A 15,824-nucleotide genomic window follows, 5' to 3' on the forward strand; every position below is an offset into this window, starting at 1 on the left:
GAAGTCCCTTGTATTTTATTCCTTGCATGCATGCATGTCATATCATATCTTCCATGTTTCTTTGAGACTTTGTGATTGCAAGTGTGGTGGTGATGATGTTGTGGTCTTATGCTTCATGTGGTGTTTGTGTTCTTGTGGACATATGTGTGGTGTGGTGCAACTCTACTAGGTTGCTTGTCCTAGTAGGATAACATGTGGATGCTTAGGTTTCAAATCATCTTCACCCCTCTCTCTATTCCTCCTATGACAAGATACACTTCTTCCTTTTCTGTTTTTATAATGTTCCTGTTTTAGCTCTTATTTGTGGTGGATTTGTGAAGAAAAGATGTTGTTTTAAGGAGGGGTGCAAGAGGTGCAAATAAATATAAAACAAGTCCAAAATGGCTGTTTTGTAATTATTAATTTGCCCCATATATTCATGTTGCATTTTATTCAAATAGTTCATTTTTTTCATGACCAGGATGTGCTAGCTTATTTTTTTCTCTTATAGTTTTCCTTGTGCATTTCTTCCTTCTCTGGTAATTCCTGTTAAAAGAAAATACCAGGGAATTGTCTTCTCTCTATCTGGCGCCTAAGTGGGCTTCCTCCCGCTCTGGTGGCCCATCTTCTCCTCCTCTTCGCAGCGCAAGAGCCGAGCTAGCGACCCTCTCTTCTTCCTCCCGACGTCACACATCTATGATCGTTCCTCAGCCTCCCGATCAACGTGGCCTCGATCTTGCGGCTCCAGCTCGCCCCCCCCTAGGGCCACATAAGCTCTCCTCTCCCTTCCCCAGGCGGCTAGGGTTCCTCCTCTCCCTCCTCTTCTTCCTCCCGCCCCGCCAGAGACCTCGTGGTCGTTCCCAAAGCCATGATCAGCTCTGGGTTGACCTCGCCGCCGGCGTAGCGACGACTTCGCCGCCTCCCCGTAGCTGCGCAAGAAAGAGGACCCAGGAGGGGTTCCGTTTTTGCGCGGAGCCGGAGCCGGGACTTCTTCCTTGACGTCCCTGACGTGCACCTTCTTCCTCGGTCGGCGGCTTCTTCCTGCAGCAGAACAACGCGAATCTTCTTCTTCCACGTCGTGCGCCTCGCCTCCTGGCGCTAGGTGAGCGAGACCGTGCCTCCCTCCTCATTTTTCCTCTTCGATAGTGGTGCCGAGTCTCCTGCTCGAGGCTTGCCGGAGTTGCACCGGAAAGCTGTGTAGTTGTTGCTCTGATCGTTGGCGCACCACAGGGTAGTCTTCGGCCGTTCCTGTCGATGTAGACGAGGTAGCCCCGCGGCTGTGCGTAGGTAGTGGCAGGGGTTCCTTCTCCTCGGGTCGCTTCGGTTCCTCCGGTAGCAGTAGCAGCAGCAGGACACCGGCGAACTCTCTGTCGCCGTGCCTCTCTGTTTGTTTTAGTTCTGCGGCAGAGGTGCATGTGTGTGTGTGCGTATCCAGTCCTAGGAGAGTAGCAGTAGCTTGGTGCATGTCCATGGCTGTTGTGGCATAGCAGTCGTGACGGTAGCGTAGGTAGATCTTCCGGTAGCGTAGCACCAGCAGCAACCCCGGCGAAGACAGCCCCGTCGTTCTCCCTGACGCCGGTGCTCCCCTGTAGACAGGAGGAGAGCCGCAGTAGCATTCCTTGCACGCGACCCCTTCTCTGTCAGGCTTCCAATCGTACTGCAGTGGTTGAGCCTTCTGATTGTTATTGTCAGGTGCAGGGTTCGAGTCCCAGCTGGTGCACCCTTTTTTTCTTGTTCTTTTCCTGTTGGAGCAGTGGTTGCGCAGAAGAGAGGTTTACAACGTTAGATATTCCTCTGTTTCGAGCAGCAGGGCAGTAGCAGAGTGGCACAAGCGGTGTGGTGCATCAGGGGGTCCTTGGTTCGATCCCAGTGACCCCCTTTTTTCCTTTTGCTGTTGGATAATTTTTCCTTCCCCAGCTTTGCTTGGGCAGCAAGTTGTTATTTTTCTTTTGCTACATTTGACTTCAACTTTTCTCTGCCTAGAATTTAGAGTTGTGTGTGTGTGCTCTAGAGGGAGTGCATATAGGTGAGTGATGTATGCATGTGTAGATTTATGTGTGTGTGAGTGAGTGCTTGAGGGTGAGTGTGTGTGCAAGTGTGTGTGTGAATCTACACACATGCTTGTGCAATTGCACAAGCCCTTGAGTTCAAGCTTTGTGTGTTAGTAGATTTGTGCATGTGTGTGTGTCTCCCCACACACTTATGCATACACGCCCATGTGAGTGTGTATGTGTAGGTGAGTGAGTGTGTGTGTTTGTTGTTGCTCAATTGTGGTGTGAGTGGGTGTGTCCATGAGCTTGGTGATGGACTCATGCCACCATTGTCCTTGTGATAGTGTGCAATGTAGTATGTAGGAGTTGTTCTAGTGATTTTGCACATGTGTTGATGCACTATTCTCTATAGGTGATTCTATGTAGATTTTCTTTTCTAGTTTGTGTTCACTTGCTCCAAGTAAGTGCCCACAAATTATATATGTTTTTGGGGTTGAATCTCCCAAGGAATCCAGTGGTGAAGTTAGTTTTGCCATTGGGATACTTTATGGAGTTGGCATATTCGGATTTGTTGCAAGTTTGCTCTTTGTTTCCATGGAATAGGTGGAGCCCAAGGGCATGAGTTTTTGTGTGATAGTAGTATGGGTTTTGCTCTATACCATAGTGGTGTCATTTATCACTTGGTGTTATTTGTGTGCAAGCTATGCCTAGACAAAGTGGGCATGTGGCTGAAAAAGTCCACCTTAGTGAAATCTGGAATTTCACAAAGTCTGGGAATTCTGGAAACATTTTCTTCTCCTATAGATGAGGATGTGCTGGTCATTGTATTGAGAACTAGCCTTAGTTCAGTGCTAGGATTTTGGACCTGATATGTTTGTGAAGCTCCCTGTCAAATTTCATCTCATTTGGAGTCCAGTAGGTTGTGTTTTTATTGCTGTCAAAAAGCTTCAGAACAAAGACAGAAATTCAGGTGCAGGAATTTTCACTAAGTCCCTGAGATCTATTGGTTGTGGGAAAGTTTGTGGCCTTGTATCTTCTAGAGTTTAATTCCTTCTGTTGTGATTCTTGCTGGTGCTTGTAGTGTTCTTGGTTGGATACAGCCACATATATTATTTGTCATATTTGGAGGCCTGTAGCCATGTTGCATGTAGCTCCCAAAGAGCTAAGATGCAGATTGTGGCAGATTATGTAGTAAAGTCCTTTTGATCATTGTGTGAGCTTAGTTGATGTTGTGGTGTTCTTCCTTGCTCCAATCCATTCATGTTTGGTTGTTTTATGTCTTGGCAACCTGGGAATACCAGATTTGTTCCAAATGTGGGTGTGGTGTTGAATCTTCCACGTAGAGCTTCATATCTTGTTTCGTTGATTCCCGTTGATCCGTAGCTCCATTTGCCATGTTCTTTACACGGTTTTGCATCGTTTTCACGAGACGCATCTGTTCATGCCATCCTCATGCATGTAAAAATAGCTTAGTGTACAGTTCTGTCCAGAAACTTGCAGTAGTTTATTTTGCTTGTGCTAGAGATAGAGATAGTGGTGCATGCTCATTTCTCATGCATCATGTGATTGTTGCATCTTGTGGTGCTGCTGTTAATTAGTTGTTATTCTTATGTTGGGTAGCACCGGGATCGGAGAACGAATACGTGGAGTCAGGAGAGTACGTGCAGGACGAGCCAGAACCATTCCAAGCTGAGGATATCACAGGCAAGATGATGTGACCTTGATTCCATCTCTAGACTTGTTATGCTAGTTTCGTTTCCATGTCATATTGCTCGCTGCCTACCACTGAATTAAATTTCCTCTTGATATGCCATGAGCCCAAACACCGTTCCCCTTCCTAGCAAAACTTGTATGGCTTTGCTCAGCTACTAATGATAGCGTTCCTAGATGCAGGAGCTTTGACTCATGTGATAACATGAGCTTGATATCATTATCTTATATTCTGTTATTTAATTAATGCACCTATATACTTGGTAAATGACGGGAGGCCTAGCCTTTTCCCGGGTGCTTTGTTCCGTTATTTCTGCCTTAGTTACCGGTTACCGGTGTTTGATTCCATAATGATCGCTCCTAACACGTTCGGGGTTGTTATGGGGACCCCCTTGATAAATCGCGTAGTGCTAAGGCTTGTCCGGCAGGACCCAACATTGGTGTTAATTTGCTAATCACTTAATAATAAACTGCATAGGGAATAGCTCCCTCGAGGATTTTAATCAACAATCCGGGCCAGTGCTCCTCATGAGTGTTGGTCCAACCCAGAGCAGCTTATTACGCTCCCCGGGGAAACTCGGTGTTTTGGCGTGGTAACCATCGCTCATCCGGCGTGTCCTGAGACTGAGATACGCGGCTCTTATCAGGGTCGTCGACCCGTCGGGAGGTCCTGCTAGCCTTGCCTTACCTTAGCGGTATATATTGCGTATAGGAATCCCTGTGAAGCTTTGGTTTTCCCCAGAGTTGAGGTTTTCCTCTATGGAATCCGACGAGATCACGAGATTCGTGGTAGAGGATGCCTTTGCGGCCTGTGTTCGTTTGTGATGGACTAGTTGGAGCACCCCTGCAGGGTTTAATTTTTCGGAAAGCCATGCCCGCGGTTATGTGGCAACTTGGAATATTTTGTTAACATCCGGTATTAGAAAACTTTAACACAAGCTAATAAAGTTGCCAACTGTGTGCGTAACCGTGACTGTCCCCTCGAAGATCTCTCTTCGATCGGGAACACAGTGGGGTTATGAATGCCGTAGGTAGGTGTTCAGGATCACTTAGTGATCAAGTGAACCCGACCGCTAGTGTAGACCACCTTCACAATTACTTTGTGTAAGTTAGCCTCTAAACAAGCTTAGGATGTTGCACCCTCATACAGTTCACCCTAACCCTACCTAATAACATGACTAGTTCTGGCACCAATGTCTTAGATTGCTGAGTCCCCGTGGCTCAAGGATTCCTCCGAAACTCCTAGTAGGTACAGGTACCCCAGAGACAGTTGATCCCGGCGGCACCCAGCTGGCGTGGCAGTACGACGAGGAGATAGACCGCCTCTACGTGAACTATCCAGAGGACTGAGGCGTGGTCGTGATCGAGGGCTGCAGGCCGGGTAGCATAGCATTTCCATGTTTTGTAGTCCGTAGCAGAACTACCTTGATTGTATCTGTGATGTACTCTAAGTTATTAATGAGAAGAAAGTTGAATCCCGAATTGTCTACTTTTATTATTATTTGTGCTATGTTACTCGCTTGCGAAACGCTTAGATGCGCTTCTTTCCTATTCGGGGCCTCGACCCCCAAATCAGAAAGGACCGCATCCTGGTCGTTACAAGTTGGTAATCAGAGCCAAACGACCATAGGAGCCTTTGTGTCATCGTATTTGGCCGAGTCGAGTCTAGAAAATGTTTTGAGTCTTAGTTATATCGGAGAGTAGGATTCTTTTTTCTCCTCTTCTTTGCTCTAGTGAGGTTCCCGTCTTAGGAAATCTTTAATTCTACTCCTTTTCTCGCTCAAAATGTTTTTAGGATCACGCGGGTATTTGTGAAATCTATATGATTTCGATGTGACGGAATCCTGTCCTGGTGCCTCCTATCTACTCTAAGTATCAGGGGAGTTGAGCTCCAGGGATTATCGCGCACATCGCCATCATTCAGATTTCTGAGTATCTAAGAACGGAGGGTGTTCGTTATTGCTTCAATACGGGTAGTCGTGAGATAACCCCGTTGTCCCCAGTACTGGTGTAGATTGTTCGGGGGTATTACCACACTTGGTATCGTTGTGATCACGAGGATCTGTTGTAGATGAAGGTCCGAGATGCTGGTTGTGTGTTGAAGGATGTGATACAGGTGACGGGTTAGTTTAGGAGTTGTGTGAAATACTCCTTGTATGCGTGTACCTGATTGCATGACCAGTTATTTCGGGAATTCATAGGTGGGATATCTAGTAGTATCTTATAGGACTATCTTCCTATAGACGCTTGATTGAGGTTTGGGAAATCTCGGTCATATGTTTGTTCCGAGCGGTTCTAGCTCACACTTGTTTGCAGTGCTCCTTATCGGACTTTTGTCGTCTGTTACTTTGAGGATGCACTCTTGCTATCTTGTTCGAGTGCAATGCTAAATTCTGTTCAAATATTCTGTCTTTTGATTCAGCAATATCTTCAATTATTCTGTGGACTAATATGCTATCCGTCTTCAGGATGGCTCCACCGACTCGTCAGACCCCAGCGCGTGAGGATATGCCGCCTCCACCTCCTCCGCCGCCGCCGCCTCCTCCTGCAGAGGCCTGGCAGGCGATGATGGAAGCTACTAATGCAAACACTCAGATTCTGTTGCAGTTGATCCAGGAGAGAGCCAATCATCAGCAGGGCAATTTCCAGTAGGGTGGCAATCACTTCGTCAATCTGAGTCAGTTCATGTCAAACCAGCCTAAGACGTTCACTTCTTGCGACCAGCCGTTTGATGCGGAAGATTGGATCCGTGATATGAACAAGCATTTTGAGTGTAGGAATGTGCGTCCAGAGGACTATGTCAAGTTTGCAACATTTCAGTTGAACGGACAGGCTTCTATATGGTGGCAGCAGCTCAAGGACTCCAGAGGTGACAGGGTGATGTCTTGGGACGAGTTTTGTCGTGACTTCAGGTCCCACTACATCCCTTCCAGTTTTGTTGAGGAGATGCGCGAGAAGTTCAGGCGTTTGAAGGAGGGCAACAATTCTTTGTACAAGTACAATGTCGAGTTCCACGAGCTGGCCCGTTACGCGCTGCAGGATGTCCCAGATCAGAGGAGCAAGATCTACCAGTTCAGGGGTGGCTTGAAGGAGGACTTGCAGTTAGCGCTTGCTTTGCACGATCCTGAGGAGTTTGATAAGTTATACAACTTAGCTCTCCGAGGAGAGGCAGCCTTGCTCAGGGTGGAAAACTCCAAGAAGCGCTTCAGAGACTCCAGCTCTTCCTCGACTTAGGTGGTTCAGAAGCAACAGAGGTTTTGGGTTTCTCCTCCTCCTCGGCACTCACAGCAGCTGAAGCACTCAGGTGGACGTGGTTCTTCCCACCCACCCAACCCTGGCTTCCAGCAGAGATACCAGCATCAGAAGCAAGGGCCTCCTCAGACTTAGTTCCGGCAGCCAGCAGATGTCACTTGTCACAAATGTGGGCAGAAGGGTCACTATGCCAAGAAATGTACTTCTCAGCTCCGTCTGCCGCCTCCTCCTCCAGGAAAACCTCCAAGCAATGCTCTTGTCAAATTCAACCCCACAGCTCGAGTCAACATGGTGAATGCAGCTGAAGCAGACAACTCCTCTGATGTGATCATGGGTAACCTCCTCGTCAATGATATTCCTGCTAAAGTGTTATCTGATTCTGGTGCTTCGCATTGCTTCATCTCCAAGCCTTTCATAGCTAAGCATGATATTCCTGCAATTCATTTGGATAGTCCCTTCCGTGTGGTTTCTCCGGGCATGCGCATGAGTACGTACATGAGGGTTCCAGATGCTTCTGTCAAGATAGGCAGTTATTCTTTTCTGGCGTCTCCTATTGTCTTGGGTAATTCCGACATAGACTTGATTCTTGGTATGGACTGGTTGGCCATGAACAAGGCGTCAATTGATTGTGAAGCTAAAGAAGTCAAGCTTACCCACTCTTCGGAGGATGTGATTATATTCGCGGCGCGCGATGATACAATACGTTTGTTCTCCTTGAATGAAAAGGGTGAGATCAATCCTATTGAGCAAGTTCCACTAGTCTGCGAATATCAAGATGTATTTCCTGAAGAGCTGCCAGGCATGCCTCCGCATCGTGAAGTTGAGTTCGTCATTGAGCTTGAGCCAGGCATAGAGCCAGTGTGCAAACGACCGTACAAGCTGGGTCTAGAAGAATTGAAGGAACTCAAGAGGCAACTCGATGAGCAGGAGTGTTTGGGTTTGATCAGACCAAGCTCGTCTCCGTGGGGATGTGGTGTTCTATTTGTCAAGAAGAAGGATGGTTCGGACCGGCTGTGTGTGGATTACCGCCCATTGAACAAGAAGACAATCAAGAAACAAATATCCACTTTCGAACATAACTGAGTCGTTCGAATAGTTGAAAGGTGCTAAAGTATTCTCCAAGCTTGATCTCAGAATGGGCTATCATCAGATTCACATTCGTGAGGAAGACATTCCGAAGACGGCATTCAGGACTAGTTTTGGCTTGTATGAGTATACGGTCATGTATTTTGGTCTGGCTAATGCTCCTCCGACATTTTGTCGATTGATGAACTATATTTTCTCACCATACAAGAATGAATTTGTCTTGCTCTATCTCGACGACATTCTGGTCTTTTCTGAGAATGAGGAAGAACATGAGAGACATCTCAGGTTGGTGCTTCATAAACTGAGAGAGTACAAGTTGTATGCCAAGTTTTCCAAGTGCGAGTTCTGGCTGAAAGAAGTGGTTTATCTTGGGCATATTATCTCTGCCGAGGGCATTAAGGTTGACCCGTCCAAGGTTCAAGCCATTGTTGAATGGGAGCCTCCGCAGAATGTGAAGCAGCTTCGAAGCTTTCTCAGGCTTGCCGGATATTGCAGAAGATTCGTTGAGAACTTCTCCAAAATCGCCAAGCCGCTCTCTAGTCTTCTTCAGAAGGGTGTCAAGTATGTTTGGTCTCCAGAGTGTCAACTGGCTTTCGATACACTCAAAGAGAAGCTTATCTCCACTCCGGTATTGGCCCCTCCGGATGATTACAAGCCGTACCAGGTCATTTGCGATGCTTCTCTCCAGGGTCTCGGTGCAGTCTTGATGCAAGATAGGAAGGTGGTTGCTTATACTTCCAGGCAGCTGAAGCCTGCGGAGAAGAACTATCCTATGCACGATCTCGAGCTAGCAGCTGTTGTGCACGCCTTGATGACTTGGAGACATCTCTTGTTGGAACGTAAGGTTGTAGTTTTCACCGATCACAAGAGTCTCAAGTATATCTTCACTCAGCCTAACTTGAATCTTTGGCAAACACGTTGGGTGGAAATGCTCCAGGATTTTAATCCGAGTGTTGAGTACACGCCAGGCAAGGCAAATGTTGTGGCAGATGCATTGAGCAGGAAGGCATATTGCAACAGTCTGATTCTGCAACCTCTCTAGTCGGGTCTTTCTGAGTCTTTCAGGAAGCTTAATCTTCAGCTAGTACCTCAGGGCTTTCTTGCGAACCTTCAGATCTCTCCTACCTTGGAAGATCAGGTCAGAGCAGCTCAGCTACTTGACGCTATGGTGAAAAAGGCCAAGATTGGCGTGGGAAAGAGTCTCCCCAAGTATAAGTGTTTCACTGTTGATGCCAGGGACACATTGTTTTTCGAGGATCGCCTTGTCGTCCCGAAAGGTGATCTCAGGAAGGTAATCATGGAAGAATCTCATAACTCTCTGCTCTCTATTCATCCTGGAAGTTCAAAAATGTACCATGACTTGAAGCAGACTTTCTGGTGGACTCGTATGAAACGTGAAATTGCACAGTTCGTAAACGAGTGTGATGTATGTCGAAGGGTGAAAGCAGAACATCAAAGACCAGCAGGACTCTTGCAGCCTTTGCCGATTCCCGAGTGGAAGTTTGATCACATTGAGATGGACTTCGTCACCGGGTTTCTTAAGTCCAAGAAGGGCAATGATGCTATCTTCGTTGTCATCGACAAATTGAGTAAAGTGGCTCATTTCCTTCCAGTCATGGAGTCCATTTCAGCAGCTCAGCTGACAGAGTTGTACACCTCCAGGATTGTCTCTTTGCACGGTGTACCGATGATGATCTCTTCAGATCGCGGAAGTATCTTCACTTCCAAGTTCTGGGACTCCTTTCAGTCTGCTATGGGCACGAAGATCCGCTTCAGCACAGCGTTCCATCCTCAGACTAGTGGTCAAGTAGAGAGAGTGAATCAAGTTCTTGAGGATATGCTGAGAGCCTGTGTTATCTCTTTTGGCATGAAGTGGGAAGATTGTGTGCCTTTCGCGGAGTTCTCGTATAACAACAGTTATCAAGCTAGTTCTGGCAAGGCTCCGTTTGAAATTCTCTATGGTAGGAAGTGTCATACTCCGCTCAACTGGTCCCAGACCGGCGAGCGTCAGATCCTTGGCAATGATATGATAGAAGAAGCTGAGGAGATGTGACGGATCATTCGCGACAACCTTAGAGCATCTAAGTCCCGTCAGAAGAGCTATTACGGTATCAAGCACCATGACATGTCTTATGAGCTTGATGATTTTGTCTATCTCAAGGTGTCGCCTATGAAGGGTATGCAGCGCTTTGGCATCAAAGGCAAGCTTGCGCCTCGTTTCGTTGGTCCGTTCAGAGTGGTTGGCAAGAGGGGCGACCTTGCGTACCAGCTCGAGCTTCTGTCAACCTTTGCAAATGTCCATGATGCGTTCCATGTTTCTCAGCTTCGGAGGTGTTTCAAGACCCCCGAGCGAACTGTGCATCTTCAAGATATCGACCTTCAGCCTGACCTTTCTTATCGTGAGCATCCAGTTGTGGTTCTCGAGGCGACTGAGCACAAGACCCGTAACAAGACTGTCAAATTTCTCAAAGTGCAGTGGTCTCACCATTCCGATAAAGAGGCTACATGGGAACGCGAGGATCACCTCCGTTCCGAATTTCCCGATTTCTTTCAGTCTTAGATCTCGAGAGCGAGATCTTCTTTGTAGTGTGGGAGAGTTTGTAGTGCCCCAAGTGTAAACCTTCCCTATTTGGAACCTATTGCAAGTGGGTGCACCTTGTCAGGAATATGATGATATCATTTGTGCCATGACTTCATGTGATGTCCCTTGTATTTTCTTCCTTGCATGCATGCATGTCATATCATATCTTCCATGTTTCTTTGAGACTTTGTGATTGCAAGTGTGGTGGTGATGATGTTGTTGTCTTGTGCTTCATGTGGTGTTTGTGTTCTTGTGGACATATGTGTCGTGTGGTGCAACTCTACTAGGTTGCTTGTCCTAGTAGGATAACATGTGGATCCTTAGGTTTCAAATCATCTTCACCCCTCTCTCTATTCCTCCTATGACAAGATTCACTTCTTCCTTTTCTGTTTTTAAAATGTTCCTGTTTTAGCTCTTATTTGTGGTGGATTTGTGAAGAAAAGATGTTGTTTTAAGGAGGGGTGCAAGAGGTGCAAATAAATATAAAACAGGTCCAACAATGGCTGTTTTGTAATTATTAATTTGCCCCATATATTCATGTTGCATTTTATTCAAATAGTTCATGATTTGTCATGACCAGGGATGCGCTAGCTTATTTTTTCTCTTATAGTTTTCCTTGTGCATTTATTCCTTCTCTGGTAATTCCTGTTAAAAGAAAATACCAGGGAATTGTATTCTCTCTATCTGGCGCCTAAGTGGGCTTCCTCCCGCTCTGGTGGCCCATCTTCTACTCCTCTTCGCAGCGCAGGAGCCCAGCTAGCGACCCTCTCTTCTTCCTCCCGACGTCACACCTGTACGATCGTTCCTCAGCCTCCCGATCAACTTGGCTTCGATCTTGCGGCTCCAGCTCGCCTCTCTAGGGCCATATAAGCTCTCCTCTCCCTTCCCCAGGCGGCTAGGGTTCTTCCTCTCCCTCCTCTTCTCCCTCCCGCGCCGCCAGAGACCTCGTGGTCGTTCCCAAAGCCATGATCAGCTCCGGGTCGACCTCGTCGCGGGCGTAGCGACGACTTTGTCGCCTCCCCGTAGCTGCGCAAGAAAGAGGACCCAGGAGGGGTTCCGTTTTTGTGCGGAGCCGGAGCCGGGACTTCTTCCTCGACGTCCCCGACGTGCACCTTCTTCCTCGGCCGGCGGCTTCTTCCTGCAGCAGAACAACGCGAATCTTCTTCTTCCACGTCGTGCGCCTCACCTCCTGGCGCTAGGTGAGCGAGACCGTGCCCCCTCCTCATTTTTCCTCTTCGGTAGTGGCGCCAAGTCTCCTGCTCGAGGCTTGCCGGAGTTGCACCAGCAAGCTGTGTAGTTGTTTCTCTGATCGTTGGCGCACCACAGGGTAGTATTCGGCCGTTCGTGTCAACGTAGACGAGGTAGCCCCGCGGCTGTGCGTAGGTAGTGGCAGGGGTTCCTTCTCCTCGGGCCGCTTCGGTTCCTCCGGTAGCAGTAGCGGCAGCAGGACGCCGGCGAACTCTCTGTCGCCGTGCCTCTCTGTTCGTTTTAGTTCAGCGGCAGAGGTGCATGTGTGTGTGTGCGTATCCAGTCCTAGCAGAGTAGCAATAGCTTGGTGCGTGTCCGTGGATGTTGTGGCATAGCAGTCGCGACGGTAGCGTATGTAGATCTTCCGGTAGCGTAGCACCAGCAGCAACCCAGGCGAAGACAGCCCCGTCGTTCTCCCTGACGCCGGTGCTCCCCTGTAGACAGGAGGAAAGCAGCAGTAGCATTCCTTGCACACCACCCCTTCTGTGTTAGGCTTCCAATCGTACCGTAGTGGTTGAGCCTTGTGATTGTTATCGTCAGGTGCAGGGTTCGAGTCCCAGCTGGTGCACCCTTTTTTTCTTGTTCTTTTCCTGTTGGAGCAGTGGTTGCGCAGAAGAGAGGTTTACAACGTTAGATATTCCTCTGTTTCGAGCAGCAGGGCAGTAGCAGAGTGGCACAAGCGGTGTGGTGCATCAGGGGGTCCTTGGTTCGATCCCAGTGACCCCCCTTTTTTCCTTTTGCTGTTGGATAATTTTTCCTTCCCCAGCTTTGCTTGGGCAGCAAGTTGTTATTTTTCTTTTGCTACATTTGACTTCAACTTTTCTCTGCCTAGAATTTAGAGTTGTGTGTGTGTGCTCTAGAGGGAGTGCATATAGGTGAGTGATGTATGCATGTGTAGATTTATGTGTGTGTGAGTGAGTGCTTGAGGGTGAGTGTGTATGTTTGTTCTTGCTCAATTATGGTGTGAGTGGGTGTGTCCATGACCTTGGTGATGGACTCATGCCACCATTGGCCTTGTGATAGTGTGCAATGGAGTATGTTGGAGTTGTTCTAGTGATTTTGCACATGTGATGATGCACTATTCTCTATAGGTGATTCTATGTAGATTTTCTTTTCTAGTTTGTGTTCACTTGCTCCAAGTAAGTGCCCACAAATTATGTGAAGTTAGTTTTTCCATTGGGATACTTTATGGAGTTGGCATATTCGGATTTGTTGCAAGTTTGCTCTTTGTTTCCATGGAATAGGTGGAGCCCAAGGGCATGAGTTTTTGTGTGATAGTAGTAGGGGTTTTGCTCTAAACCATAGTGCTGTCATTTATCACTTGGTGTTATTTTTGTGCAAGCTATGCGTAGACAAAGTGGGCATGTGGCTGAAAAAGTCCAGCTTAGTGAAATCTGGAATTTCACAAAGTTTGGGAATTCTGGAAACATTTTCTTGTCCTATAGATGAGGATGTGCTGGTCATTGTATTGACAACTAGCCTTAGTTCAGTGCTAGGATTTGGGACCTGATATGTTTTTGAAGCTCCCTGTCAAATTTCATCTCATTTGGAGTCCAGTAGGTTGTGTTTTGATTGCTGTCAAAAAGCTTCAGAACAAAGACAGAAATTCAGGTGCAGGAATTTTCACTCTCCCTAAGATATGTTGGTTGTGGGAAAGTTTGTGGCCTTGTATCTTCTAGGGTTTAATTCCTTTTGCTGTGATTCTTGCTGGTGCTTGTAGTGTTCTTGGTTGGCTACAACCACATATATTATTTGTCATATTTGGAGGCCTGTAACCATGTTGCATGTAGCTCCCAAAGAGCTAAGATGCAGATTATGGCAGATTATGTAGTAAAGTCCTTTTGATCATTATGTGAGCTGAGTTAATGTTGTGGTGTTCTTCCTTGCTCCAATCCATTCATGTTTGGTTGTTTTATGTCTTGGCAACCTGGGAATACCAGATTTGTGCCAAATGTGGGTGTGGTGTTGAATCTTCCACGTAGAGCTTCATATCTTGTTTCGTTGATTCCCGTTGATCCGTAGCTCCATTTGCAATGTTCTTTACACGGTTTTGCATCGTTTTCATGAGCCGCATCTGTTCATGCCATCCTCATGCATGTAAAAATAGCTTAGTGTACAGTTCTGTCCAGAAACTTGCAGTAGTTTATTTTGCTTGTGCTAGAGATAGAGATAGTGGTGCATGCTCATTTCTCATGCATCATGTGATTGTTGCATCTTGTGGTGCTACTGTTCATTAGTTGTTTTTCTTATGTTGGGTAGCACTAGGATCGGAGAACGAATAGGTGCAGTCAGGAGAGTACGTGCAGGACGAGCCAGAACCATTCCAAGCTGAGGATATCACACGCAAGATGATATGACCTCGATTCCATCTATAAACTTGTTATGCTAGTTTCGTTTCCATGTCATATTGCTCGCTGCCTACCACTGAATTGAATTGCCTCTTGATATGCCATGAGCCCAAACACCATTCCCCTTCCTAGCAAAACTTGTATGGCTAAGTAGGCTTTGCTCATCTACTAATGATAGCGTTGCTAGATGCAGGTGCTTTAACTCATGTGATAACATGAGCTTGATATCATTATCTTATATTCTGTTATTTAATTAATGCACCTATATACTTGGTAAATGACGGGAGGCCTAGCCTTTTTCCGGGTGCTTTGTTCCGTTATTGCCGCCTTAGTTACCGGTTACCGGTGTTTGATTCCATAATGATCGCTCCTAACACGTTCGGGGTTGTTATGGGGACCCCCTTGATAAATCGCGTAGTGCTAAGGCTTGTCCGGCAGGACCTAACATTGGTGTTAATTTGCTAATCACTTAATAATAAACTGCATAGGGAATAGCTACCCCGAGGATTTTAATCAACAACCCGGGCCAGTGCTCCTCATGAGTGTTGGTCCAACCCAGAGCAGCTTATTACGCTCCCCGGGGCAATCGGTGTTTTGGCGTGGTAACCATCGCTCATCCGGCGTGTCCTGAGACTGAGATACGCGGCTCTTATCAGGGTCGTCGACACGTCGGGAGGTCCTGCTAGCCTTGCCTTACCTTAGCGGTATATATTGCGTATAGGAATCACTGTGAAGCTTTGGTTTTCCCCAGAGTTGAGGATTACCTGTAAGGAATCCGACGAGATCACGAGATTCGTGGTAGAGGATGCCTTTGCAGCCTGTGTTCGTTTGTGATGGACTAGTTGGAGCACCCTTGCAGGGTTTAATATTTCGGAAAGCCGTGCCCGTGGTTATGTGGCAACTTGGAATATTTTGTTAACATCCGGTATTAGAAAACTTTAACACAAGCTAATAAAATTGCCAACTGTGTGCGTAACCGTGACTCTCCCCTCGAAGATCTCTCTTCGATCGGGCACATGGTGGGGTTATGAATGCCGTAGGTAGGTGTTCAGGATCACTTAGTGATCAAGTAAACCCGACCGCTAGTGTAGACCACCTTCACAATTACTTTGCGTAAGTTAGCCTCTAAACAAGCTTAGGATGATGCACCCTCATACACTTCACCCTAACCCTACCTAATAACATGACTAGTTCTGGCACCAATGCCTTAGATTGCTGAGTCCCCATGGCTCACGGATTCCTCCGAAACTCCTAGTAGGTACAGGTACCCCAGAGACAGTTGATCCCGACGGCACCCAGCTGGCGTGGCAGTACGACGAGGAGATAGACCGCCTCTACGTGAACTATCCAGAGGACTGAGGCGTGGTCGTGATCGAGGGCCTGCAGGCCGGGTAGTATAGCATTTCCATGTTTTGTAGTCTGTAGCGAAACTACCTTGATTGTATCTGTGATGTACTCTGAGTTATTAATGAGAAGACAGTTGAATCCCGAATTGTCTACTTTTATTATTATTTGTTCTATGTTACTCGCTTGCGAAACGCTTAGATGCGCTTCTTTCCTATTCGGGGCCTCGACCCCCAGATCGGAAAGGACCGCATCCTGGTCGTTACACTGCTGCTCGCCTGTCCT

The sequence above is a fragment of the Hordeum vulgare genome, chromosome 1H, assembly GCF_904849725.1.
Source record: "Hordeum vulgare subsp. vulgare chromosome 1H, MorexV3_pseudomolecules_assembly, whole genome shotgun sequence".
Taxonomy (NCBI): Eukaryota; Viridiplantae; Streptophyta; class Magnoliopsida; order Poales; family Poaceae; genus Hordeum; species Hordeum vulgare.